This window comes from Phocoena sinus, chromosome 4, assembly GCF_008692025.1.
Source record: "Phocoena sinus isolate mPhoSin1 chromosome 4, mPhoSin1.pri, whole genome shotgun sequence".
Classification (NCBI taxonomy): Eukaryota; Metazoa; Chordata; class Mammalia; order Artiodactyla; family Phocoenidae; genus Phocoena; species Phocoena sinus.
Window position 1 is genome coordinate 132443431 of NC_045766.1, and position 27936 is coordinate 132471366.

General features: G+C 43.5%; 1 protein-coding gene across 2 annotated transcripts in view; it reads right to left on the minus strand.

The window, feature by feature from the left end:
• The window catches only part of TIAM1 (TIAM Rac1 associated GEF 1), a 206308-nt gene extending 179322 nt beyond the window's left edge, over positions 1–26986 (minus strand). For both annotated transcript variants that reach the window (XM_032631281.1, XM_032631279.1), the window contains exon 1: positions 26896–26986. The gene's annotated coding sequence lies outside the window, so the exon portion shown is untranslated. The remainder of the gene's footprint in view (positions 1–26895) is intronic.
• Positions 26987–27936: the final 950 nt, after the last annotated feature.

The following is a 27936-nucleotide window of genomic DNA, read 5'->3' on the forward strand; positions in this document are numbered from 1 at the left end:
CAAACCACATAAAGCTTCCACTATATATAAATAAAATTAACATGCCAGGAGAGCAGGTCATCCCAGCTAAGATGGCCATGAAATTATGTCACAAAAGAAAGAGTAGCAATAGAGCAGAATATATACAGCATTCATTCATTTATTCTACAAACCGAGTGCCTACCAAGGAAGATTGACCATATTAAGATTCTGGGTGTTAAATTAGGAAAGGGGGTTAAACTAGAGGGTCCCTGATGCCTTTGTGGTGTCCCAGTGCTATGACACTAGGATTCTGAAATCTGCAGAACGGAAGACTGTCACCTACCTACATTTCCTGTCCAACAGAGAACTGACAGAATGTTAAGCTAATTACTTTCAAAATCATTGCTTCATCACTGCTTATTCCTAATTAAACAGCCAAAATATTTCAAGAAAAGGTTTGCACTGATTTAGACAATCGTGAAGTGCAGCCACCCTCGGATGAAAAGGGGTGTCCGCATTTCACAAAGGGGAGCATTTTATGGGGAGTAAACACCTGAATGTCTATTAAGACAAAAACGTGGGACTTCCCTGGTGGCTCAGTGGTTAAGAATCCACCTGCCAATGCAGGGGACATGGGTTCGAGCCCTGGCCTGGGAAGATCCCACATGCCACGGAGCAAGTAAGTCCCTGCGCCACAACTAGTGAGCCTGCACTCTAGAGCCCGTGAGCCACAACTACTGAGCCCACGTGCCACAACTACTGAAGCCCGTGCACCTAGAGCCTGTGCTCCGCAACGAGAAGCCACCGCAATGAGAAGCCCGTGCACCGCAACGAAGAGTAGCCCCCCTCACCGCAACTAGAGAAAGCCTGCATGCAGCAACGAAGACCCAATGCAGCCAAAAATAAATAAATTTATTTAAAAAAACACACACACAAACGTGGCCTTCTCCTCACCCTACAGTTAGGGCAGAATCAGCCCTCTCACTGAAAATGAATCAAGACTCTAAGTGGTTCGCTTTTATCAGATCAAAGGTGATAAAATAATTGTGTTTTGGAACTATGATAGCATTCATCCTGATGGAACATGTGTACCATGTCCCCAGGCCTGAGGTTTCCTTCCCTGGGGAAGATCCATGTACAGTAAAGCACAGAAAACTCCCTGGCTTCACTGACCGCTTGGACTGCTGGGGGGATGGGTGGGCAGGGTCACTCACCTAGTTTAGGAAAATGACCCCCGCATGCCTAACTCAAGCCTCTCTCTTCCCTCTCTCTTTGGGGTCTCCCAGGCCCATGGAGAACCCAAGGTCTGACCCACTCTGGATCATGTGGCAGGTGAGTTCAGAAGGTAATTTTAGTAGGGGGGCCACCTACTATTGTCCAGGGCTAGGTCTGCGTAGGTGGGCAAGTCCATCTAACTCTTCCAGGTTAAGGATTTCAAGAATCTTACTGTTGCCCTACTTCTAAGCCACAACCTCCAATCCCACATCTATCAATAACGAAGCTGACTTTTTGGTCTCCACCTGCTGACTCCTCTGTCTTTCCCAGTTGGTTCAGAACTTGGGCAGGGAGAAGAGCTTCTGAAATCCCACTGGCTTGATCCTCTCCACATTCTGGATTTCAAGTGGGTTGACAGCACTTGAAAGGCTGTGCTTGAACAACCCAGAGAATGGGAAAAAAAAATCTGTAAATCATGTACCTAATAAGGGACAACCCAAATGTCCATCAATTGATGGATGGATAAACAAAATGTGGTATATCCATATACTGACATATTATTCATCAATAAAAAGCAATGAAAGTAGGCTACGTACTACAACATGGGCAAACATGCTAAATGAGAGAAGCCAGTTACAAAAGACCACATATGATTCCATTTGTGTAAAAGAAAATCCAGGATAGGCAAATCCATAGAAAAAAAAAGAGAGTAAATTAATGATTTCTTAGAGCTGGACGGGGGTAAGGGTGGGGAGAACTGAGAGTGACAATTGATGGGTACATGGGTTTTGGGGGGATGGGGGTAATTTAAACACTCTAAAAATTGACTGTTGAGGGCTTCCCTGGTGGCGCAGTGGTTGAGAGTCCGCCTGCCGATGCAGGGGACACGGGTTCGTGCCCCGGTCTGGGAGGATCCCACATGCCGCGGAGCGGCTGGGCCCGTGAGCCATGGCCGCTGAGCCTGCGCGTCCGGAGCCTGTCCTCCGCAACGGGAGAGGCCACAACAGTGAGAGGCCCGCGTAACGCATTAAAAAAAAAAAAAAAAAAAAAAAAAAAAAAAAAAAAAAAATTGACTGTTGATTATTGCACAATTCTGTGAATATATTAAAAATCAATGAATTAAAAAGAAAAAAAAAAAGACTGTGCTTGATTCGGCTGTTACTTTGTAATTTTAGGACAGACTACCTGTGCCAACTTAATCAGACAACTATATTACATATACCCATTCTTAAGCAGCTCCCACCCGGCAGAGAAACTAAAACAGGTAACTACTGACCCAGCTCAAGAGAGGATTTCAGAAAAAAGGTATCTTTCTTTCTTTATTTTTTTTTAATAAATTTATTTATCTATTTTTGGCTGTGTTGGGTCTTCGTTTCTGTGCGAGGGCTTTCTCTAGTTGTGGCGAGCGGGGGCCACTCTTCATCGCGGTGCACGGGCCTCTCACTGTCGCGGCCTCTCTTGTTGCGGAGCACAGGCTCCAGACGCGCAGGCTCAGTAGTCGTGGCTCACGGGCCTAGTTGCTCCGCGGCACGTGGGATCTTCCCAGACCAGGGCTCGAACCCGTGTCCCCTGCATTGGCAGGCAGATTCTCAACCACTGCGCCACCAGGGAAGCCCAAAAGGTATCTTTCCTTAGGTGAATGCCCAGTCACAGAACTAATGGCAGGGCTGCAGGGTGGAGTTAACAACACTTTGGGCAGTTACAGCTCCCAGATCTTTGCAGAGAGAGTATTTCATTCTATAATTCAAAGTGAATTTCCAGAATAACAAGTATTCAAGTGTGAATATTTTGATACACCCCCTAAGGCTTTAAGTTCAGGAGAAATTATCAATGGTTAATAGGTGGTCAAGAGACTCAACTCTGCAGATACGGAATAACTACCTAAGAACTCAAAACAAATGTTCTAAGTAGATTTTTCTATTCCCAACTCTGATTAGCAAGACCTGCCAATTTCATCATGGTACAACCAAGAAAATCTAATACTTGGGAAATAAATCTTTGGGGCTCTGAGACTAGAAGAAAAAAGTTCTATAGATAAATCTTCTTGACATTATTTTATCATTACCTTGACAATGTTATTTAACAGAAGAAATCTGATTCAGCCTGGATTCTCCTTCAAAACGTTCCCTTTGTGTCTTGACATTACAAGCTGGCCTGCGTGGTAGAACCAAACTTTTTGTGTCTCTAGGGCTTCAGTTTCATTGTATTGTGTAGGTGGGTTTTTTTTCTGGAGCTCTAATTTCTGCTGCTCTACATGCTAAATGTCCAGATGGCTACGAAGCCACCATCACCTTGATACCAAAACCAGACAAGGATGTCACAAAGAAAGAAAACTACAGGCCAATATCACTGATGAACATAGATGCAAAAATCCTCAACAAAATACTAGCAAACAGAATCCAACAGCACATTAAAAGGATCATACACCATGATCAAGTGAGGTTTATTCCAGGAATGCAAGGATTCTTCAATATACGCAAATCTATCAATGTGATAAACTATATTAACAAATTGAAGGAGAAAAACCATATGATCATCTCAATAGATGCAGAGAAAGCTTTCGACAAAATTCAACACCCATTTATGATAAAAACCCTCCAGAAAGTAGGCATAGAGGGAACTTTCCTAAACATAATAAAAGCCATATATGACAAGCCCACAGCAAACATCATCCTCAATGGTGAAAAACTGAAAGCATTTCCACTAAAATCAGGAACAAGACAAGGTTGCCCACTCTCACCACTCTTATTCAACATAGTTTTGGAAGTTTTAGCCACAGCAATCAGAGAAGAAAAGGAAATAAAAGGAATCCAAATCGGAAAAGAAGAAGTAAAGCTGTCACTGTTTGCAGATGACATGATAGTATACATAGAGAATCCTAAAGATGCTACCAGAAAACTACTAGAGCTAATCAATGAATTTGGTAAAGTAGCAGGATACAAAATTAATGCACAGAAATCTCTGGCATTCCTATATACTAATGATGAAAAATCTGAAAGTGAAATCAAGAAAACACTCCCATTTACCATTGCAACAAAAAGAATAAAATATCTAGGAATAAACCTACCTAAGGATACGAAAGACCTGTATGCAGAAAATTATAAGACACTGATGAAAGAAATTAAAGATGATACAAATAGATGGAGAGATATACCATGTTCTTGGATGGGAAGAATCAACATTGTGAAAATGACTCTACTACCCAAAGCAATCTACAGATTCAATGCAATCCCTATCAAACTACCACTGGCATTTTTCACAGAACTAGAACAAAAAATTTCGCAATTTGTATGGAAACACAAAAGACCCCGAATAGCCAAAGCAATCTTTAGAACGAAAAAAGGAGCTGGAGGAATAAGGCTCCCTGACTTCAGACTATATTACAAAGCAACAGTAATCAAGACAGTATGGTACTGGCACAAAAACAGAAAGATAGATCAGTGGAACAGGATAGAAAGCCCAGAGATAAACCCACGCACATATGGACACCTTATCTTTGATAAAGGAGGCAGGAATGTACAGTGGAGAAAGGACAGCCTCTTCAATAAATGGTGCTGGGAAAACTGGACAGGTACATGTAAAAGTATGAGATTAGATCACTCCCTAACACCATACACAAAAATAAGCTCAAAATGGATTAAAGACCTAAATGTAAGGCCAGAAACTATCAAACTCTTAGAAGAAAACATAGGAAGAACACTCTATGACATAAATCACAGCAAGATCCTTTCTGACCCACCTCCTAGAGTAATGGAAATAAAAACAAAAATAAACAAATGGGACCTAATGAAACTTCAAAGCTTTTGCACAGCAAAGGAAACCATAACCAAGACCAAAAGACAACCCTCAGAATGGGAGAAAACATTTGCAAATGAAGCAACTGACAAAGGATTAATCTCCAAAATTTACAAGCAGCTCATGCAGCTCAATAACAAAAATACAAACAACCCCATCCAAAAATGGGCAGAAGACCTAAATAGACATTTCTCCAAAGAAGATATACAGAATGCCAACAAACACATGAAAGAATGCTCAACATCATTAATCATTAGAGAAATGCAAATCAAAACTACAATGAGATATCATCTCACACCAGTCAGAATGGCCATCATCAAAAAATCAAGAAACAATAAATGCTGGAGAGGGTGTGGAGAAAAGGGGACACTCTTGCACTGCTGGTGGGAATGTGAATTGGTTCAGCCACTGTGGAGAACAGTATGGAGGTTCCTTAAAAAACTACAAATAGAATTACCATATGACCCAGCAATCCCACTACTTGGCATATACCCTGAGAAAACCAAAATTCAAAAAGAGTCATGTACCAAAATGTTCATTGCAGCTCTATTTACAATAGCCAGGACATGGAAACAACCTAAGCGCCCATCATCGGATGAATGGATAAAGAAGATGTGGCACATATACACAATGGAATATTACTCAGCCTTAAAAAGAAATGAAATTGAGCTATTTGTAATGAGATGGATAGACCTAGAGTCTGTCATACAGAGTGAAGTAAGTCAGAAAGAAAAAGACAAATACCGTATGCTAACACATATATATGGAATTTAAGGGAAAAAAATGTCATGAAGAACCTAGGGGTAAGATAGGAATAAAGATGCAGACCTACTGGAGAACGGACTTAAGGATATGGGGAGGGGGAAGGGTGAGTTTTGACAGGGCGAGAGTGAGTCATGGACATATACACACTAACAAACGTAGTAAGGTAGATAGCTGGGGGGAAGCAGCCGCAAGGCACAGGGATATTAGCTCGGTGCTTTGTGACAGCCTGGAAGGGTGGGATGGGGAGAGTGGGAGGGAGGGAGACGCAAGAGGGAAGACATATGGGAACATATGTATATGTATAGCTGATTCACTTTGTTGTAAAGCAGAAACTAACACCATTGTAAAGCAATTATACCCCAATAAAGATGTTTAAAAAAAAAAAATAAATAAAAATAACTGGAAAAAAAAATAAATAAATAAATAAATGTCCAGATGGCAACATAAGTAAATCATCTTTAGGAAAGATGAATTGATAAACAATAATAATAATGCACATTCAAAATTAGCTCAATTGGTATACAAGTATCTGTTTGAGTCCCTGTTTACAATTCTTTGGGGCACATACCTAGGAGTGGAATCGCTGAGTCATACAGTAATTTTATGCTTAACAATTTGAGGAACTATCAAAATCTTTTCCACAGTAGCTGTACCATTTTGCATTCTCAACAGCAATGTACAAGGGTTCCGATTTCTCCACGTGTTCAGCAACACTTGATATTTTCCTTTTTTTTTATTATAGCTATTCCAGTGGGTGGGCAGTGATCTCATTGTGGTTTTGACATGCATTTCCCTAATGACTAATGATGCTGAGCATCTTTTCATGTGCTTATTGGTCATATGTATATCTTCTTTGGAGAAATGTCTATTTGTCCATTTTTAAAATTGGGTTGATTTTCTGTTGCTGTTCTCATTGAGTTCTATGACGAATGTTCATAGCTACACAATTCACAATAGCCAAAAGGTGGAAACATAAATGTCCACTGGCAGATGAACGGATAAACAAAATGTAGTATGTATATGTAATGAAATACTGTTCAGTCAACGAAAAGAAATACAATTTCTGATACATGCTAGGACAGGAATGAACCTTGAAAGCATTATGCTAAGTAAAATAGGTCGACCAGTCACAAAAGAACAAGTATTCCACTTATGTGAAGAATTGCCTATCTGGAATAAGGAAATTTGTAGAGACAGAATGTAAAACAGAAGTTGGAGGTGGGGATGTTATTGCTTAGTGGGTCCAGAGTTTCTGTTTGGGATGAGGAAAAGCTCTGGGAAAAGACAGTGGTAAAGATTGCACAACGTCATGAATATACTTAAGTTGGCTGAATTGTTCATTTAAAGATGTTTAAAATGGTAAATCTTTTGTTATATATATTTTACCACAAAAAAAATCAGCTCAATTTTGTTCACTGTATGCTTCCAAATATAATTTGTCAAAAAAAGATATTCACAACATGAAAGAAGGGCAAAGATGGTTGAGTCAGGGGGCCCTGAGGCAGCTGTGAAGAGGAAACAGCATTCAGGTTAGGTGGTATCAAGCTCACGACACTTCCAGCTCTACGCTGATTTACGTGCTAGGGTGGGAGAATCCTTCAACCTCTCAAAGCCTCCTTAATTACAGGATCAAAAAGGGGGTGGGGGGGGCTGGGGATTAACCTCAGATGGTTACTGCAGGGATACAGGAAGTCACCCGCCGGAAAAGCCCAACACAGGGACAGACCTAAAGGGACACTCAGTAAGTTTAGTCGGCCTTCACCTCCCCCCTCCTAAGACTGCAGTCTTCTCCACATTTGAGCCCAATCTAGACACTGCCCCCTCCATGCTCTTCTGTGTTTTTTGAAATATTTCATGACAGAATTTTAAAAGCAAGTACAAATTGCTCCTTATATAACATATTGATGTAACCAAATTGATGGAATTAAGTGTAAGAAAACATTAACCCTCCCTGACATCTTTCAAAAATCCAACTCAGCGGAGAAGGAAGAAAGAAGTCTAGAAGGAAATACGCTACATGTTAATAGTGGGTGCCTCTGGAGGCAGGCCAAGGGGTAGTTTTGATTCTTCTCTTTTTGCTTGTCTCTATATTCCGACTTTTCTGTAATGAAGGTGCACGATCATTTAAAAATATTATTTACAAAAGAGAAAGAAGAGGCTAGCTTGGAGTTCAACTTCTCTCAAATCTTCCTTGCCTCCTCTCCCCCTCCCCGACCAGAGCCCATCACTCACGCTCACGTATTCCATCTGCCTCATCACGATGTAGAGGACAGTTCTAGCTCACATTTACTGAAGGTGTGCCAGTGCTGGGCACTCCTCTAAGTCCTGACACATGCTAATCCATTGACTATTTGCAACAACTTGATGAGGTGAGTACCACTGTTCCCCATCTTACGGGGGAATGAACAGCAGCCCCGAGAGGACTGTAATTTGCCCATAGTCACTCCAGTGATCTGTGACAGAGCTGGTCCCCCACCCAGGCAGTATAGCTCCTGAATCCACATTCTTAGCTTCAACACCCTGCCCTCTCCTAGATGTACTTCTTTTGCTGTCACTGCCTTTCTCTTTGTCACTATGCAATGACATTCCTGTCACCTCTGCCACACTGAGACAGGAGCTGCCCCCGACGAATCTCCACCTGCAATATCCATCCCATACTAGGTTCTCTAGTCCAGCTACTGAACTGGTCACTGTTCAATTGTATGTCCCAAACCAAATGAATTTTTTAAATTACTTGTATATAACACGTACGCCTCTATTTCTATTTCCATGACAGTGGTAAGCAGTCACTGATAATTAGAGCCAAGTATGGCTCATTGATCCTCCCACATAGCTCAGGCATGAGCCCCTCAGCCAGGAAGCAGTTAGCCAAATTTTTCTTCGGGAAACGGGATCGCTGGTGAAGTTCATGGGAAATTACTAGGTGCACTTCTGACCTTCACAGCCAAAGTTAAGAAACACAGACTAGTCATACAGAAGCCATGAAAAGTAGTGCTATAGACACATCAGGAGAGGAAACAGAAAACAGGGGCCGGATAACCATGTCAATCACAATCATTTCACGATGTCCACCTACTGCAGTTAATGGAGCTCCACAGGCAGGAAATGGAGAGAACTGGCTTAGAACTGATTAAATCCAACAAAGGTTTAGTAGGAGAAAAAAATAGAAATCTTTTAAAAACCCCAATACCACTCATTTGACTCCAGCCTAAGAGCAGAGAAATAATAACAACAATAAAGTTGACAGTTTGGGGGAGGGGACCGACCATACCTCAGACACTGGAGAAATATATTAATCTTCTTAACAGTTCTAGAAGGAAAATACTTACCCACAATTTATAAATGAAGAATCCAATACACAGAGACTTTAAGTGACTTATCCAAGGTCACACAGCTAGTAAGTGGTAGAACTGATTTTTATTCTGTCTGCTGCTCTTAGCCTTTTTTTCTGTCTCTACATTTTGGAGAGCTACCTCAGAATTCTAGGATTCCATCTACCAGGCTCTTGACATGGCCATGAGCAAACATTAGCTACCCAACTTGAAAGTCTGACGTTTATGCTGAAGGCAAAGATGTTTGCATGTTTTGGCTTCCAAACAACCAAGTGGATTTCTAGGTCATTTCTTTGCAGAAATTATTTATGTATTTAAGGAACATTCCAGTAATGTCCTCACCAACTAGAGCTCCCGGAGCCCAAGGAAATCCCACCACATAAGAACAGATGATCTTTCCATTACTGTTCCACCAAGGTAAACAAACACACCAACACTACAACAATTAAGGATTTTTGACAGTTCAACAGTGCTCACGGACAGTCAAGGAAACACACGTTCTGAGGGTGTGCTTTTGGAATTGACTCAGAAGGGCCTTCATCTAAAATAATACACACGTTATCTTTTACCTGTGGAAATATGGATATCTTCTACCTCTTAGGTCATAAAGATGAAAGAAACCAAGAATCAATGGGTTGGAGGTGCCACATGGAGGAGACATTCAAGAACCCATATTTCTCAACATTTTTCCATTATACTGTTTATTTCCACATGCACCTCTAAATAAGCAATATTACATTGTAAAATCAGTAACATACTTTATAGTGGCATTTGGGAATTTCTAAAAATAGAGCTGAAGACTCTATTTAAAATAAAGAAGTCCATATATCCAGACAAAACTCTAATCCAAAAAGATACATGCACCCCTATGTTCATAGCAGCACTATTTACAGTAGCCAAGACATGGAAACAACCTAAATGTCCACTGACAGAGGAATGGATAAAGAAGATGTGGTACATTATCACAACGGAATATCACTCAGCCATAAAAAGAACCGAAAAATGCCATTTTGCAGCAACATAGATGGAACTAGAGTTTATCATACTAAATGAAGTCAGAAAGAGAAAGACAAAATACCATATGATATCACTTATATGTGGGATGTAAAATATGGCACAAATTAACCTATCTACAAAACAGAAACAGACTCACAGACATAGGGAAGAGACTGGTGGTTGCCAAGGGAGAGGGGGTTGGGAGGCTGGGGTGAGCAGATGTAAGCTATTATATATGGAATGGAGAAACAACAAGGTCCTACTGTACAGCACAGAGAACTATATTCAGTATCCTATGAAAAACCATAATGGAAAAGAATATTTTTATAAAACGAATGCATATATATATATATATATATATATATATAAACTGAATGACTTTGCTGTACAACAGAAATTAATACAACATTGTAAATTGACTATAATTCAATATTTTAAAAATCAAAAAAAATAAAATAAAGAAGCCCACCTCTCTGCAAACTGTGTATTTCACACCATTCCCATGTGCTGCCAACGTTTGCCTTTCCCAACTGCCATGCAGCGTCCCCTTGTGGAATGACCCCTGGCTCTGGCTCCAGAAGGACTGTGGCTGTGCATATAAACACGCTGGCAAGAGCCAGATCCTTCACTTCCCTCCCACAGGTTAGCAGGTGAATTCTCCATCCATCAATGACTATGACCATAACATCTTCCCGTTTGTATTTTTTGGTTCTGTTCCATTTTTTAAACCAATGCCCTCATTTATCAGGAATGAACTCAAGCAGCTTCTTCTGGAGAAAGACATGGCTCTCTCCTGCCTTTCTGTTGACCCAATTCACTTGGGAAACTTTCTGGAGAAACAGGGTTAAGGTGAGGGAGACGTCTCAGGCCCCTACATGAGAATTATCCATTACCAATTTGGAACGCAGCTGACATTGAAAAAGGAACTCCTTACCTATTGGAATACCAAACCAAAAAGACGGAAAGAAGATCAAACAACCTTATCAGTCAACTCTACCATGCTTCAGTCCACACTATGAGATCCCAGACAATCCATAATAAGCCATAAGGACCCATGAACTAGGAAAAAAAAGAAGTCCTCTGAAATGATAGTACTGAAAAACTAGGGCAAGTCCCTATAGCCCTCTCCCTGTAGGTGTGCATGATAACACATTACCCACCAGGTAACACTTGCCAAGGACTTAAGATGCTAGATGAAATGCATTCGTGAAATGCAAAATCCCTCTTATTGTGTTGGGCCCAGAGGCTGTCCCTCTAAGTTCTCTGCAGTGGTGATTAAAGCCATCCCCTTCCATCCCCTCCCTACCTTCCATTGATGTGAGGTTTAATTAATGTGCACTTGGGGTTTAAGATCCCTAGATGCAAAGGGGAGCAGGTGTGAAAGTTATTATTATTCTGTTCAAACTACACTGGTAAACTAACATCTGTGGATAAGTTTACCACATGCCACTTAAAATGGGCTAAGGAGGGTCAAATACCAAAATATTTAGGAAGGGATTTTTGAAAGGCTCAGGTACCCTCCAGCTATGTTCAGGCCATCATGAGAGGGTAACACATATGACAAATGGTTCATTTTTCTAAGAACCAAAACATGATCAGACTGAACCAAAATGAGGTGTGTGAAGTGGAAAAGAGAGTCGAACCTGATTACAGGCAAGAAAGGGGCTCTCAGAGCAAAAGAAGAAGACTTTTCTGTTTTGAAGGTAAATGAAGCATCTGACTACAGAGAACCCTGAATGATCTTGGAGCACTTCTCGAGCACTCTTTTTCCGTTTGTTTGTTTGCTTGTTTTGTTTTGTTTTGTTTTGTTTTTGCGGTACGCGGGCCTCTCACTGTTGTGGCCTCTCCCGTTGCGGAGTGGACGCGCAGGCTCAGCGGCCATGGCTCACGGGCCCAGCCGCTCCGCGGCATGTGGGATCTTCCCGGACCGGGGCACGAACCCGTGTCCCCTGAATCGGCAGGCGGACTCTCAACCACTGCGCCACCAGGGAAGCCCTCTCACGCACTCTTGAACTCCGTATGGAACTCAGCAGCTACCTACCCTGGCATGGTGAAAGACCTTTTCCTCATCAGCTATAAAGAAAGAGATTTGCACCTAGAGAAGTCAAAAACAAACAAAAAACTTACTAATAGAGACCCAATAACACCAGTGGGATCAGGGCTGTGTGAGCCATAACAAAGTCAAATCACTGCTCAGACATGAGGATTACTGGCCACGAGGGTGAGAAGCAGAAGGCTGTCTGGCTTACTCTCAACACTGCAGGCAGAAGGATCCTATTAAAACCTCAGTCAGGGGGCTTCCCTGGTGGCTCAGTGGTTGAGAATCTGCCTGCCAATGCAGGGGACACGGGTTCGAGCCCTGGTCTGGGAAGATCCCACATGCCGCGGAGCAACTGGGCCCGTGAGCCACAAGTACCGAGCCTGCGCGTCTGGAGCCTGTGCTCCGCAACAAGAGAGGCCGCGATAGTGAGAGGCCCGCGCACCGCGATGAAGAGTGGCCCCCACTCGCCGCAACTGGAGAAAGCCCTTGCGCAGAAACGAAGACCCGACACAGCAAAAATAAAAAATAAATAAATGAGGCAGAAGGAAATAACTGCCCTTTAAAACAGATTTTTAAAAAAAAATTAAAAAAAAAACTCGGTCAGATCATGTCTCCCGCCCACCATCGTCCAAAGGCCTCCCTCCTACTGCCCCCTCCCCTGACCACACTCACCTCCTGGAGTCTCCCCCTTGCTCTCTCCAGCCAGGTCCCTGTGGCCTCCAACATGCCAGGCCCAACCTCAGCCCCTCTACCTGGATCACTCCCCATCTGTTAACAAAAGATCTCACTCCCTTAACCCCTTGCCACCTTTGTTTCAAAGTCACCCATGCAATCCCCTAACCCCCTTGTTTAAAAGTTCAAACTCCCAGCACTTCCTAGCTCCCTTCCTAGCTCCCTGGTTCTCCACCACAATGATCACCTTCCAACACACTCCACGTTTTAACTACTTCATCACTGCCTATCTTCCGCCCCCAGAATGTCTACACACGCGTGCAGAGATTCTTCTGGGTCTCGCTCACTCCTATACCCTCACAACCTGGAAGTGCGCATGGCCCTAAGTGAGGGGCTCAATAAATATTTGTTGAAGACGTGAATGATGACTTCAAAAAAGTAAAAGGCAACCTTCAAGGAGAAACGCTGATGTAAACTTCTGGAAAAATCTTTGAACTCACTCAGTTCCATGTTAATGTGCCCTGTGCCCATAGCGACCCCTGGCAGAAAGGTAACAGGATCAAGGCAGGATTGGGCCATTTCCGGTCCCCAGACTACAGCACTTTCAAATACTATCAAGCCCAGCTCCTCCCTCACCATGCCCCACGCAGGGAAGACTGGCTCACATGGAATCTACCCAAGGAATCAGTTCGTCAAAAACTGCATCCTTAAGGACTTCCCTGGTGGCGCAGTGGTTAAGAATCCGCCTGCCAATGCAGGGGACGTGGGTTCAAGCCCTGGTCCGGGAAGGTCCCAAATGCCACGGAACAACTAAGCCCATGAGCCACAACTACTGAGCCCCTGTGCCACAACTACTGAGCCCGTGCTCCACAACCAGAGGAGCCACCGCAATGAGCCCACGCACCGCAACAAACAGTAGCCCCCACTTGCCGCAACTAGAGAAAGCCCACGCGCAGCAACGGAAGACCCAACGTAGCCATAAATAAATTAATTAATTAAATTAAAAAGAAAAAATCCTGTGCTCTGCCTATTCATCCTTGGCCCCCACCCCCCATAGTTTTGCCTCTTCCAGCACATCATATGGTTGGAGTCATGCGGTACGTAACTTTCTTAGATTAGCTTCTTTCACTTGGTAACATGCATTTAAGTTTCCTCCATGTCTTTCCATGGCTTGAAAGATAGTTTTTAGCCTTGAATAATATTCCATTGTCTGGATGTTCCACAGTTTATTTATCCATTCACCTACTGAAGGACATCTTGGTTGCTTCCAAGTTCTAGCAACTATGCATAAAGCTGCTACAGACATCCGTGTGCAGGGTTTTTGTGTCGATGCTTGTACGTTTTTAATAGCATCTTAGGGAGAGAGAGAGAAATGCAAAGCACAACCTTAGTGAGTTGAAGACAAAATAGGCTTCACACTCTCGAAGAAAGTCCCTCTTTCTAAGAATATTTTTGAGAAGTTAAATTTGTCAAAGAAGTCTGGTTTTAGATTTATACACACATGAATTCATTTCCAACACTATGGTTTTTTCAAGCACTTCAAATGGATTATAAACTCTGAAACGTCACACAGGTTTTGAATATTTTCTTTTGTCCCTATTAATAACGTCTCTCTGTGGGACTTCCTTGTCAATTCCATCACACTTAGTCCATTTTCCCCAACTGGTACCACCAGCTCCTGAGTTCTGTTGCGGGATCTACCATACCTGACATATCTATCCGTGCCTGAATTCCATGAGCCTCTCACTAAGTAAGGCACACAGTAGGTGCTAAAAACTGCTAACTGGTAAATGCATCTGAACATTCCACCAAGTATTCAACCAAGATTATGACAAATTTCCAGACAAAGATTCATAAAAGTCCCTGGACACAGGTATAGAAACAAATTAGAAAAGTAAGCATGCATTCAATCAACTATGTCAACATCCACATACTAACTATTAAACAAAAACCAGAGAAAGGTGGGCATCTCAAGTCAGAGAGATCCATCTCTTTAGAAAAGAGCAGCTTACCACCTCCAAACACAGACTGCAGGCCCTAAGGCCCTCACGGCTCAAAGGACTACCCGCCACAGCACCTCTCAGGGGAAACGTGAGCAAAGATGGTATCCAAGAGCCCAAATGTGTAGGACATGAAATACCAGTAGAAATCTCTTCTCAACGATTTCTGAAGTCAAAATTCATTCTCAATTTCTAAAATCAAAATGAATTCCCACACAACCATACTACTCAAGACCGAAATCCTCGACCGTACCACACCAGCTTTAAAAACTCAGATCGAATCACGAGGCAGTTCAGAAGGCCTTCCATTTTATATTTGTAAATGTAGACATTTACAAAATGTCTACTCATGGCTGACATTTTGCAGACAAATTTCCCACATCCTGTATCTACCACATTCAAAGTATTCCTGGGCTTTCACACCCACTCCCACTTGTGAGTTAAAAAAAAGACCAGAGAGGAGGCCAGGTGGATAAACTGACAGGGGTCACCTGAACTAATGCCCCCACTTGCAGGATTTCAACCTGATTTCAAATTGTAGAAATAAAAGGCAGGCAATCCGAGTTTAAATGCCAACTTGATGTGTTCTTGAAAAGACGGAAATATTTAATATTCAGATCTGCTTTTTGCTTTCTTTTAAACCATAAAGTCCCAATTAAAAAGTAATCCATGTATAATGTATCTGATTACTCGGAGAAAGCAAGTATACACTCCTATGTTCCCTTTATCTAGCAGCAAAATGGTGTGTTTCCCCATTTTGGTTAATTTCTCCACTGCTGAAAATTACTTCCAGATCCAATCTCTTCTTTAGTTTCCATTTCCATCCTATATGAAACCCCCTACTCCTGGAATAAAAAAGAAAGAAGGAAAGAAGGAAAGAAAGAAAGAAAGAAAGAAAAGAAAGAAAGAAAGAAAGAAAGAAAGAAAGAAAGAAAGAAAGAAAGAAAGAAAGAAAGAAAGAAAGGAAAGAAAGAAAGAAAGAAAGAAAGAAAGAAAGAAAGAAAGAAAGAAAGAAAGAAAGAAAACAAAATATTTTAAATACAACACCAAAAACAAAATCCAGCTGCAGCATCCGGGTCTAAAACAACATGTTTAAATAAACAACACAGAAATATCAAGCTAAAAGTTGAGTCTTGATACATAATACCCCTATTACAGGCTTACCGTATAGAGAGAAACTTCTGTACGTCACAAGGACCCCAAGGATATAATTTCCTAACCCAAGCAACTGGCTCACCAAATGTCCAAGGCTTAGGAAGAGCTCAAGTCAAGAAAACTTGGGTCTCTTCACTTTGTCTTTGTCTTCACAATGTCTCTTCACATTGTAGCCCAGTGTTCTTTTCATATTTTACTGAATAAACACTAGCAAATAATGATAATCATTTTGTTTCAACACAAATGACTGAGTTTATTTACCTCCCTCACCTCATTTTTTAAAAAAATAAAAATGACCATTCGCCAAAAGAGAAAACTCACTGTGCCCTAGCAGGAGATAATTTCTAGCAGTATTGACACTGACAATGGAACCACCACCAAGGAACTGAGTAATACAACTCCCATGTTCATAGTCATGCTATTTATATGATAATTGAAATCACCCTCCAAGGATCTAAAAAGTCAGTAGGTTAGATCTTTTCATGACTGAATGGCCCATCAGACATCCACACAAACTAGATTCCTCTAAATACTGAAAAGAGTGGAGCAGAAACTAAGCGCCCATATTGGTGGTTTGCTGCTGACTCTTAGACAGAAAGAAACACTGAAGATGTACAGACTGTCCCAGCAACACAGGAAAATCAGAATTGGGAAGAACCACAGAGGCCTGGGGGAGTTGGGCGTGCAAACTGCCCACGTGTCTACCTGGACTTAACTGTGCACAGCTGTGTCACGCTTATGTCTCTCTCTCTCTCTCTCTCTCTCTCTCTCTCTCTCTCTGCCTCACTTTCCTCACCTGTAAAGCTGGAATGATAATAGTTCATTGGGTCATGGGGAAGATTAAATGTGTTAGTCCATGAGCAAATGGACTAGTCCAGAGAGCAAATACTTAATAAACAAGAGAAAATAGTAATAATATTATTATTAATGATTTTCCCAATCATTTCACCATTGAACGACAAATGTCCTGACCCCTCAAATGCACCAAAATTCTAGATGATATCTCTCCTATTTGGCCCCCTACTAACTTTCCCATGGAATTATCTTTTCTCCCCTTCTACACTATAAGCTCCTTGAGGGCATGTGAGCTGTGCTCACACCTCACTGAATCACCCGAGGACACCTCCAAGGACAATACCCATAGCTACCCAATGAGTGACTCATGGAATGAATGAATAAATAAACTAACCCCCCTCCCCCCTCCCAATCAGTATGAAGCCTAGTAACTAGATGTCAATCTGTTAACTTGAATACATCATCTCAATTTGGTTTGTAAATGCTTTAGAGAAATAAATAGCAACAGTTATTACCCAGAGGCTGGACTAGGAAAAGCTTTCAATCAACCCTCGTGGCTTTTGCCTTTTCCACTTGGATGGAACTCCATGCGTGGAGTTTGCATGCAGGCAATTGCAATTACCTCCAGTGTTCCTTCTAAAGCTAAAACCACAAACTATTTGATTGTCACAGACTGTCAGCCCTTGATTTTTCTTCCAGGCGTGATCCTGTTGCCTCATGCCCACCCTGTCTGGGGGTTCTTCATTACCACGCTTGCCATTTCCATCAAAGCCTTCGGTCCCCATTATACAGATTGATGCTGTTGGACCAGCAAAGGGGCCCACTGATAACAGGGTCCCCACCGCTCTATCTCAACTCTCCTGGGATTTCAGACACTTTCGCCTGCACCTGCAGCAAAGATAACCCAGGCCTCTGGAATGAATTCTTTTTTCTAGCTCTGAAAGTAATTATCTGCAGTCCCATCTCTCTCTTCCCCACCCCAGTCCATTCACATTCTCAAAATAAAACAGAACTCCACGGAGCATCATTTAGGAGCAGAGGGAAAAGCCTGTGCTTTGCGCTAACTGGCTTCTTCCCAAGCTAAACACACTTATGTAAACCTGACTCCGTTGCAGCCCAGCCCGCACACGTATCAGGGCACCCAGCTCCTCTTGAGTTAAGCTTTTGTTTACCCACTGTCAAGTGGGTATTTCCCAGTCAGCCTCTCCTCCCACGGAGACTGGCGGCAACCACCCCTACCCCCTACCCAGGCAACCAAATGTGACATCAAAGGAGCCCCCGGAGTGGCCATCTGTCCCTGCCATGCCAATGTTTATGCAATGTGGGCAGGAGAGGGACAGGACGACCGAAGAATCCTGGGCATCCTGCTGCATCATACCCAAGGCAAGGACACCCCAGGCTGCATGTGCTACAGAGTAAGTGACAAGAAAGTCCTCAGTCTGCCTGGAGAGGTTCCTTCTTCTTAGAAAGAAGGCTGAAACTATTTAACTTTCCTGAGGGTGTGCAAGGAACGGGCTTGATACATTTCACCTGTGGGTACGCATCTAAAAATAAAATCAGCTCCCTAATTCTGCAGTAATTTTGTAATATTTTTCAAATATTACACAACCCACCCCCAAAAAGTCCTACCTAAACATGGTACTTCGGGCAATACCGACTTTACCAAATTCATGAACGATGAAGTGCTAAGAGGAATTGGCTAAGATAGAAAAGGTAGAGATCAGAAACAAACCCAGGAGTCTCAGAATTCTAGAATCCTCACCAAAACACCTCTGTCTATATCTAGAATGGCAGGTCAAGATGCATGAGAGTGGTCATGGATATAAAAGTCAGGTAAACCACAGTTCAAATCCAGGAGCACCGCATCGGTGTGAGTTTGGTGAAGTCATGTGGGTTCCATAAGCTGGACTTGGGAAGGACAGTACGTCCAAGGTGGTGGTGAGGTTCCATCACGGACTCTGTTGACAGCACTGAGCAGAATCCCAGGCACACAGTAGGTGCTCAGTGTACGTGGTCTCTTCTCCTCTGCATCTTCAGTTCTAGCGCAGCCCTCCTTCCAGGACCTCACGATGGGGGCACACCCAGTTGGCCAAAGAGGAGAGGCCTCTGTGGATGGTGAGGCTGACCACCAGCTCAAATTCAACACACAAACTCTACTAAGGGACATCATGGTCATTTTTCAAATGGGGGGAAAGAAAGACACTTGACATCCTTCACCTACCACTTGCATAAAGTTTGTCAAACCACATGCCAAGAAGTGGAAGAGAATCTACATTATTCATCACATAGGTCTGCTTAAATTCCCTCAGGGGGAAGACGGCTAGCCACCGTGCTTGAAGCCAAGAGATGATCCATCCACCCTGTGATTCAGCTTGAACAGCTGCAGGGTGAAGCCGCGCACACGGGCTTACCCAAAAATGGTCTAACAATTTTTAGATTTGCCGCCTCACTTATTTCATTTTTTCAATTTTCTCCCTTGACCTCATGATTTCCCTTCATTCATAGAACCCGGAAACAACCGTGGCATTTCTTTGGACAGCTTGCACCAGGTTTTGATTAATCCCCAAAGAATCAAATCACCAAACGCTTACTGTGTGGTTCTGGGCACCATCGCAGCACTCAAGGATTTACAGTCGGGTTGGGAGGAGAGAAGATAGAAGAGGCAACATCTGACAAATAATACTGGTTCGAGGGGAAAAGAATAACTCTGGGCTGCAACAGGCTGGAAAGGCAGCAAGGAGGAGGTGGGCTTGTGCTGACTCTGAAAGACAGCTGGGGAAAAGTCACTCCAGGAGGAGAGCCAGTGGACACCTGCCCAGTGACAGGACTCAGTAAGGCTGTTTGGGGACAGTGCAAAGGTCAGCCGGGTCGTTCGGCCACTCATCAAGCAAGCATTTACAAAATACGCCATGGCAGTCTTTATAATCCACGATGAGGCAAATATACAGAATAGGATGAGTAGTCCTGCCTTGGGGAGACACAGAAAAGGATGAGTAGTCCTGCCCTGGAGAGACACACGGAAGCGCTCTGGTTGAGAGCCCAGCCCCTGGAGTCAGGCGACCGGGGTTCAAACCCTAGCTCCCCCCCCACCACCCCCCGCTTCTAATGCTGTTACTTGGAACAAGTTACTTAAGCCACAGATGAGAACTCGTGTTTAAGTTACTTGTTAGAAGCATTTCCAGAGAAAACCAGTTTGGAGAGTAAGAAAAGGAAGCCACAGGGGCTCTTTGGAGACAGGACAGGGGAAACCTCAGAGCTGTCCTGAAATACCTGTGCCCTCCTGACGGTCAGCCCTAGCTAAGGACTGCCCCAGGGGTACAAGGATTCCAGTCAAAGGGGAATCAAACCCTGAGGCCAGCTGGCCAACAGAGAGAAGGGGTTGCTGGCTGGTGGGGTGAAAGCACATGTGGGAAGCTTATATGCACGAAAGATAACACGGATCTGAAAGGATGGGGACAGAGCACAGACGTGCTCAAGGGGTTAATCGTTTTTATCATTATTGTATTATCCTTTATATTATTTTTGCCCCTTAAAAAAAAGCCAATAACCCAATTATGACAATACAATGGGATGTAAAGTAGAGCGAGAGGTCTCCAGGCTGCCATGTGCAGACAGAGAAAGGCGTGGCTAAAGCTGCCAGTCTGGATTCAGGCGGCCAGGAGAACAGGTAAGACAGGAAGAACAGGTCACCAAGACCCGCAAAGCAGGCCTGCGATGCTGGTGGGAAACTACAGACTACAGGGATTAGAATGCAAAAGCGCTGCAGCCGTCACAGAAGAAAGTTAAAAATAGAACTACCATATGATCCAGCAATCCCACATCTGGGTATTGACCCAAAAGAAATAAACGCAGGATCTCAGAAAGACATCAGCACTGTTCAGTGCAGCATTATTCACAGGAGTCAAAATGGGGAAACCACCTAAATGTCCATCGATGGAGGAATGAGGGGGAAAAAAGGCGGTATACACGCGTGCACACGTGCACGCACACTCCAGAATATTATTCAGCCTTCAAAAAGAAGGATATCCTGCCATATGTGACAGCACAGATGAACCCTAAGAACAGAATGCTGTGTGAAATAAGCCAGTCTCAGAAAGACAAATGTTGCATGACTCCACTTAGATGAGGTATCTAAAATAGTCAAACTCATGAAAGCGAAGGACAGAATGGTGGTTGCCAGGGGGCTGGAGGGAGGGGGAATGGGGAGGTGCTAATCAACAGGTATTAAATTTCAGTTACACCAGATGGGTAGTTTCTAGAGACTCGCTGTAAGATACTGTACCTATTGCTAATACTGTATTGTACATTTAAAAATCTGATCAGACGATAGATCGCATGTTGGGTTCTTAATACAGTTTAAAAAAACAATTTTTTTTTTTAATTGCAGGGCTCATGCCTCAGGAAGCATCTGTGATTCACCGTCTCCATCAGAACGGTAGTCACATCTTTTGTTCAAATCCTGGATCAACGAGCACAGGACCAAAATCTGATATATGTGAAGTAATACAGCATTATGCACCTACTAACAAGGCTTGAGTGGCTTTGTTCTTGGGAGGAAGGCAAACTTGAAAAGAATAAGTACAACTCTGTGTAGTTATAAAGCCCCTTTTGGTCTAAATCATTCTCTCCCAGTGAAGTAGAGGGGGGTTGCTCAGGGCACACATCCCGGTCCCCACGTGGCAGAAGGAACTGAAGAGCACGAGTCCCTTTTTGCTGGACTTCCCTAGAAGAGCCTCATGCCACACACAGGAAGTAGGAAAGGGGTCTCTGGCGCAGGTTTCTTTTCTCCGAGTGCCTGCACATCGTGCTCCTTTACCATTGGATCCTTCCAGCGGGAAGCCCCCTGCCTCTCATGCAATGATGACATCCTATCTGAGCACAGCAGTGACGCCCACGTGAAATATTCCACTGTAACCACACCCACTTCCCAGGGTAGATGAAGTTTAGATGGAGGCTCACCCTCTCTGTTAAAAGTAACATGATCTCATGTCCAACAGCCCAGAAAAAGCCCGTTCCGATACCAAGCTTCCCCTGCTGCTGTCCCAATGGATCCCTTGTTCCCCTTTTCTGGTGTCATGAGGGCAGGCAAAGGAGAAGCCAGGAAAACAAAGGTAGGAAGGTTACCCTGGAAAGTCTCTAAAGTAATAGAATCTGAGAATCCACGGAAGTCTTCTTCCTCATGACTCAAGGCGTAAGGAATCAGTGCACAGGGGTGAAGGGTCACAAGGGGCACCCAGCTCACGGTGGCCCTGACTTGGGGTGCACCCCTACCCCGGCCTCATCAAGCCCGAAAGACTGGCCTGTCCATGCAAATGACCCAAGAAGAAAGGGACCCCGCATCAGAAGGTTCCCAGGAAATCAATTTCAAAGCCTCAGATTCTGACTGGGTAGAGTCAGAACCCCTCTTCCCACCAAAACAACAGTCACAAATAAGGAACCTCCTATTGTCCTGAACAGGAGGATTTGGGCAGGATCATAAGACAAGAAGGTCTTTAAAAGCTTGACTCTTCACGTCCCAGCCTTCAGCGAATACCCGACTTACTCCATCCCAAACAGAAGAGGCTTCGCAAGATCTCCAGACGCGCCATCCACAGGGGCAGCTCACACATTCTAGGTGAGAGGCCAGGATTCAGAGCATCACACCCCATGGTACCAACCCTCCTCCCCTCCTCCCGGCCTTCGGGTCTAGAAAGGTGGGCCTCAGTCCACTGTGGTTCTACCTACAAGAGCAGACACAGGTAAAGAATGGGTTTTGTGCTCATTTTTTATATTCCTCTAGGGGTTGCAAGCTCCTCCTCTGAAACCTTAATGAGATAATACAGGAAAAGTACCTCATATGTTGTAGACACTAAATAAATCAGTATTTAGTACTCATATTTTAATAGTCAAAGAAGCATTTACCAGACCCTTATTCCACAAAGGCTTTGTAGAAAGCACTTTGGCCATGCTTATTTTTGCCCACCCAAATCTCATAATTTATGAAAGTCAGAATTCTCAAACACTAAAGCGTATGATTCCAAGGTATCACATGAGGCTCTATGATCTAGTTCAAGATCTCACAAATCCATCCCGAACCATTAAAAAATACAGCTTTCCAAAAGTGATGACCTCTCTCCCAAAAGTTTTACCAATGAACACCACGCTCATACTTTGTGTTCAAGCAAGAGAATCAAAATCAACTGCGGAAGCGGTGCTGTAAAACGCTAAGGAAGACTATAGGGGCTCTCTTGTTCTCCATCCTCATAAAAACACCAGCTAAAACAAACAGCAGCTCCGGTGCTGTTAGTCAGTACTCGGGGTCACAGCGGACAGGACAGACCAAGGGTAGTTAGTTAATCAATCTTCTGTCTTGGAAAGTAACTCCATGGCAGAGGCCAATTCACTCCACAAAATGTAAACCAAGACTCACTCCTTGGGCAGAACAGCAAATGATGTTGGCACCGCACCATAAAGCCTTTTCCCAGTTCACAATCCCTTCCTGTGCCCTGTTCAGCACTTTGCAATACTGGATGCCTAAATAAATATTAACTAATTATGCCGCATATTCCCCAGGATCTTTTCAGTGGAGAAACCCCACGGAGCCAACAGCTAGTTTGGTGACTTCAATAACACTACAATCCTTTGTGCAGGAATATTAACCAGCCAACCTCCTCCGCCCCGTGTTCTTCCTTTCCCTTCTTGGTTATGAGATCAGCCGTAGCATCCAACAATCCACACTTCCCCCCAAAGCACAGAGGAACTGCAAGCTCAGGAAAAATATTCTAGGAAAATGCAGCGGCAATGCAAACTCGATGTGGTGATCACCGGCCCCGTCTACGTCTCCCAGTTCAATTCTGGAGTAACTAAACAAACTTTGCCTTTAAAGAAGCAACCCCACTAACCTACAAACCAGTTTCTGCCAAGTTTTGAGCTTTGTACCCATTTCATTTGTACCCTAAAGACAGAAAAAAAAAAAAGGGAGGAAGGAAGGAAGAAAGGAAGGGAGGGAGGAAATAAGAACAGAGAAGTGAGACCCTCAAGGAGGTGAGATGAACTGAAGGGAAAAATAACAATGATCCCAGGAAGATAAGATTAAAAGTGGAGGGGAAAAAATATACAGCCAGTTTACCACCCATCAACTAGGATAAGATGAAAATACTGAAAATGTGCAAAGTGCCCCTGGTAATTCCATCTCCCCATAATGAAGAAAAAACAAATGATAGAAGTGGTATTGTTTTATTCTGTTGCAATAACCTTGAAGGAAGGCACTGAGAGAACTACAGTATTGGAAAAGGGTAGGAGAGGAAAATACTCAGTGTACTACAATTTAATAAGTGTCTACTTCGTGCCAAACCACGAGACAGGTACCTTACATGATAACTCATATAGAAATCTGACAGCAGCTCCCCCCCCACCACCAAAGCAGTTTTCATTATTTCCATCTCACAGTAGGGGAAATGCAGGCTCAGAGAGGTTAGGTAATTTTCCCGGGGCCACTCAGCTAAAAGTGACAGAGCAGGAATTCAAACCCAGCTCCTTCTGACTCCGAAGTTCTTGTTCGTATACTGCCACATACTCAGAAAGATTTTCTGAGAAAACCAAAATGCCAAGGCTCATGCATTAAATATGAACCAAAATGAAACATTCTTCCTCAGTCATTACAGCAAATTTGCTCTGCCTCAGTACAAAGTTAACCTGTATTGTTAAGCGGGTGGAAAGCACCTCCAATCCACACTAAATTACCAGTAAGCCTTGTGGAAGTTCTAGTCAGATGTTTCTAAAACAATTTCGCAGGGTGTGTCCCAGTGAATATACAAAACCCACCTTACAACAACTTGATCCAACGTGTGTAATACTCAAGAATACAAGGTATGTTTTCATAAAACTAAAAAACATTTTGTCAAAGACACATAAAGATAAATACATAATGTCTTGATACAACTAGTAGACTCAGTTACTCAGTTTTACAGGATCTTAAAATCTTTTTTGACAGAGTTCCACAGGGCAGAATTTTTTAAATGCATGTAAATTTAAAAGAAGTAGTCTTTGTTTATGCTTCATTTAAAATACAAACAAAACCAAAGTTGGGTCTTTCAAAAGACCGGTAAAACTGATGACACTTTAGCAAGGCTGATCAAGAAGAAAAGAGAAAAGGCACAAATAAGCAATGCCAGAAATGAAAAAGGAAACATTTCTACAGATGCTATAGTCTTTAAAAATATTATGAAAGAATATTATGTGTAACTTTATACCAATAAATTTTTAAATGAAATGGGAAATTTTCCATTTAAAAAAACAAAACTAGCTACTAAACCAAGATCGTCTTAATGGTCCTATTTCTATTGAACAAATTGAACCTGCAATAAATTTTTTTAAAAAAATTCAAATAGGCAGAGCCATACCAGGTTATTTATGGGAGAGGTAAAGGAACCGTAAGAAAAAAAATGATACAGAAGTTACAACACCTGCAAGGTTATAGAGTAGAATTAACCGAATTTCAAATGTCTGTGTGATGCTCCCCAGCAGTCCCACGTGACAGTGTCTAGAAACCTTTATGAATAATAAATTCCCCTTTCCCCAGCGGAGGATTCCTGTTCCATAAAACTCCACCAACAAGGGTCTATTAGTCAGTTTCACCAGAACTGTCACCAGATCCAGTCTGGTTGTCTTTCCTGTTGGGTGAGTTGCTAAAGGTTCCTTGGGAGGTAGGAGGAAGCGGCAGCAAGTTTAGATCTACCTGCGTGTTCTTTTTGAGCCCATGGCAAGCTAGAAAGCAGGGCTCCAGCAGCGGTGCCAGCCTGGACCATACAACCTGTTGTTCCTCCCTGGGACATGTCTAGAGTGCTTGAAAAGTAATTTCATTTTACTTCGGTATCATAAACTTCAGGGAAGCTGGAGGGTGAAAGCAAACTTTGTAAAACTGTGGCCACAGCAACCTGTCCCCTGAGCCCCGAAGTTCAAGTGGAAGGTGGGCTGGGAAAGCCAGGTTCTTCCGTTCTGGTATTAGAAGAATTACAGAATCAGCTACTAACATCCCCCTAATCACACTCACCCCAGAACTGAGAGAAACATTTGTAAAATACAATTTGGTTTTCTACAAATATAGTGAGATCCACACATTTATTAACTTTCTTTTCTGGCCCTAAGACAATTCTCTAAAAATTCTTACAAAGCATTAGCTTACAAAACACACACACACACACACACACACACACACACACACACACACACCCCTCACGCTGCTCTGTACTGACCTGCTGATCAGATATGAAATAGATGACACAGATAACAGTTACCCCTAAAGCCTCCACCTAACTCCCTCTGCAGTGAGTAAACACCACACGTGTCAAATGAAAGCTCCTGAGGGCCTCAAAATAAAACCTAAAGAATGTTTGCATTTGGCCAAGTTCATCGTTTGTTGAGACATAGGAAGTGTCTCCTGCAATCATCCAAACCCCAGTACCACACTCCACCCAAACTTCCTCTCCCCTTCCCAACTGAAATTGACTTAGGCAATCAATCTAAAGATAAACCAGCTGCCACAGAAAAACTAACATTTTTCAAAAAAAAAAAAGATCCACATAAACATATAACACCTCAAGAGCCAGGAAGCCTTGAGCTGAACTCACTTAAATCGGACACAAAATTAACGAGAAGCCGAGACTTCCGATGGATGCCTCACTCCAGAACTCCCATCCAGGAGCCTGCTGGGTGCCACAGCTTCAGGTATTACTTTGGAAGTTTTTGTCACTTAAATCCCAAGACTTTCACGGGGTTCATTTTCAAAGACACTGAGCTGTAATTACTGAACGCGCAGCAGGACCTTTGGGGACAGGGCACATCTTTGGTGGGTAACATGATCCCACAGCCTCCTTCCCAATCCCGGATTCTGTGCGCGGTCCCTGGTTACAGAAGGCAAGTGAAGCGCTTTCGAAGCCCGAACCCCTTTTCCCTGAAGCTAAAACTTACATGGGTGGCGTCGCTGGGCAGCCCCAGGGCAGCGTGGAGTCGCGGCTCACCGGCCCCGGGAGTGGGGCTCGGGGCGCACAGGTCCCCGCGCGGCAGCTGCAGAACCCGGGCCTCTCATCCCGCCTCCCCTAGCCCAGAGCCACCCTCCGAGGCTGGCCCACACCACCCAATACAAAGAAATTTGCCGGTGAAAAGAAAGGGTTTTTAAATTCAAGCTCACCACTGCTCAGCAAGGCGCACATGCTTCTCGCGTCTTGCTTCCCATCTCTCAAACTTCCAGTAACACAAATGAGGAAGCAGCAGCTTTCCCCCGGCTTCTGGCAGTGGGAGTGGGCGTAACTTGTGAAGTTTCGTGCTATGATGAATCTGGTCACTTGGGTGTGTTGGAGAGGGTTTGTGGCTCCTCCCCGCCCACCGTCACCTCCCTGCTCTCCGCCTCCTCCAGTTTAATTCTCCCTTTTGGAGCTGGCAACGCCGCAAACTTCCCTGCGCTCAGCTCCTCCCATCCTTAGGGGAAATTAATTCCTAACAGGTTTTAACCATTATACAGATGAACCTGGTCGCCCTGCAGAAAGCCTAAGTTCTTTTCAAATTATTTTTCGATAGCACATGGCAAGAAAGCAGTGCCCCTTACCGGATTTAAGAGGCTATAAATCTTCAATAACTGCTCAGCACCCCCTCTTCCCCGGCAGGAATGTGGGCGCTTCAGCAAGTGGAGACCTAATTCCTGAACATCTAGTTTAAAATAGTGGAGGACAGGGGGAAAAAGGAAAACAAACAAACAAAAAAACACCTTTCAGGGCTTCCCTGGTGGCGCAGTGGTTGAGAATCCACCTGCCAGTGAAGGGGACACAGGTTCGCGCCCTGGTCCGGGAAGATCCCACATGCCGCGGAGCAACTAAGCCGGTGCGCCACAACTACTGAGCCTGCGGTCTAGAGCCCACACACCACAACTACTGAGTCCAAGAGCCACAACTACTGAGCCCACGTGCCACAACTTCTGAAGCTCACATGCCTAGATCCCGTGCTCCACAGCAAGAGAAGCGACCACAATGAGAAGGCTGCGCACCTCAAAGAAGGGTAGCCCCCGCTCACCGCAAGTAGAGAAAGCCTGCATGCAGCAACGATGACCCAATGCAGCCAGAAACAATAAATAAATAAAATTAAATTAATAAATTTATTTTTTAAAAACACCTTTCAGCTGGCTATCTCTCCTTTAAAGCTTATTACAAAATATTTCAGATATACAGAAATATATTTG